Source organism: Pongo abelii, chromosome 6 (genome assembly GCF_028885655.2).
Source record: "Pongo abelii isolate AG06213 chromosome 6, NHGRI_mPonAbe1-v2.0_pri, whole genome shotgun sequence".
Classification (NCBI taxonomy): Eukaryota; Metazoa; Chordata; class Mammalia; order Primates; family Hominidae; genus Pongo; species Pongo abelii.
In genome coordinates this window covers 75,107,909-75,109,995 of record NC_071991.2, presented here as the reverse complement: position 1 = coordinate 75,109,995, position 2,087 = coordinate 75,107,909, and the positions used below count along the sequence as shown (strand labels likewise).

The 2,087-nt window shown below is 35.3% G+C and overlaps 1 non-coding gene across 1 annotated transcript; it reads left to right on the top strand.

Annotated features, from left to right (window-relative positions):
• The first annotated feature begins 1,129 nt into the window (after nucleotides 1–1,129).
• Nucleotides 1,130–1,345, top strand: LOC112134542 (small nucleolar RNA U3). Its single transcript, XR_002915946.2, has one exon. It is a non-coding gene; the product is annotated as a small nucleolar RNA U3 (small nucleolar RNA).
• Nucleotides 1,346–2,087: the final 742 nt, after the last annotated feature.

The following is a 2,087-nucleotide window of genomic DNA, read 5'->3' as shown; positions in this document are numbered from 1 at the left end:
TGAATCAATTTAAAATAGCTTCAAACATGTAGATATTTATGTGGGAACTAATTGGCATAAACAAGAGGGAAGATTGCTGAAATGATTTACATGTGCCTGTTTATAAAGCCTGCTGGATTTTAACTACATATTATTCAATGCTTTGTTGTAACTTTGTGTATCTTATTCATCAATCACATCTAAACCACTGGGGTTCTGACAATAACAAATATGAAATGTATCCCATTTTCTCTCTATTGTTGTTATGAGGAAAGCAATATAGAAGAAAACAAGTTAAGCCAGTAAGTCACAAAATAAAGTGAGCAAATCAGTGTGACCAGAAGTGGGACAAATCTCTTCAGCAGTCCAAACTCTTAAAATCAGATTTTTTTTGTCCTAATTTGGGAATTCAGCTTTACTAAATCTAAATGCTTAAGTCTTTGCCCTCAGACACAACACCTTTTAATTTGTTATTGCTGAACATTATAAATTCTGCAATTATAAATTCTGCAATTGCTAATTCTTGTTGAGGCTCACCCTGCATGGACCAGACATAGTGGGAACTGATTTCCATGTAATGTATGATGTACATTCTCTAGTAGAAGCCAAACTTTTTATTTACTGTTGTAGCATCACCCTGGTATGTAGCAAAGTGCTTTGTAATAAATTATTACTAAATTTTAAAAAAGTAATAAACAAAAATTCTAGATTGCCAAAATGATCTTCCTAAAGTTGTCAAACTGATCTTAATCTTTTTCTTTTAAGTAAATCAGTGTGTAATGCATAATATTTTATGTTTTAAAGAAAATTAACAAAATAAAATTACCAGGATATGTTATCCCACAGATGCACAGCTAATGAAATAATATGAAGAAACTTTTAATAAAACTGTCATAGAATATGTAGGAGATAAACTACACATACACAGCAACTAGGTAGACTCAAGCAGATAAATAAACCAAACAAATTATACTTTATGAATTTAAATTATACAAGAATAAAAAAGGTAATCAGAGCTTTAGAAGATGAAATATAATCTGGGTATTATAATATAAAGTAAAAAATAAAACAAAGTTTTAAGTTATGAGAAATGGAAGATAATTTGGGAATAGAATGACCAGACAAAATATCTGATTAAAGAAGTCTCAGAAAGATTATACTTTCAGTGATCTTTTTTTTAGTTTGTTACTAGAAAAGTGTCTCTGAACCTGGAGAGCACCAGAAACCGTGAGGAGGAGATGTAGCGCTCTCTCCTGAACTTAAAGCTGGCTCTTGGTTTTGCTTTGCTGCAACTGCTTTTTGCCATTGGTGATCATTTTTCTCTTCCTCCTGGGGAGTGAGAGAGAGAAGATGCAGCACGAATGTTTCTTTTTTACGTTTTTTTTTTTTTAAAAAGAAGTCTGAGAAAGAAAAAAACTTATGGAAAATAAACAAGAATTGAAGAAATAATAAATCAAAAAACATATTTATTTTGGATGGAGACTAAAACTGAGTGTCAGACAGGATTCATTCCTTCAGTTGTTCAGTCTCTCAACAGATGTTTATTCAGCAAATATTGTATGCCAGATGTTGTTGTAAGTGCTAGGGATATGGCAGGAAGTACATGTTGTTAGGAGGGAAAGACAGGCAAGAAACAATAAGTACTAGATTATGGAAAGACACTGTTTTAGTCTATTCTCGCAGCTATAACAGACTATCACGGACTGGTAAATTATACAGAATAGACATTTATTTCTTTTTTTTTTTTTCCTGAGACAGAGTCTTACTCCCTCCCCCAGGGTGGAGTGCAGGGGCGCAATCTCAGCTCACTGCAACCTCTGCCTCTGGGTTCAAGCAATTATCCTGCCTCAGCCTCCTGAGTAGCTAGGATTACAGGCGTGCACCACCGTGCCCAGCTAATTTTTTTGTATTTAGTAGATACGGTGTTTCACCATGTTGGCCAGGCAGATCTCGAACTCCTGACCTCGTGATCCACCCGCCTCGGCCTCCCAAAGTGCTGGGATTACAGGCGTGAGCCACCACACTGGGCCAGAAATTTATTTCTAACAGTTCTGGAGCTGGGAAGTCTAAGAACAAAGCACCAGCAGATTTTGGTGTCTGGTGAGGGC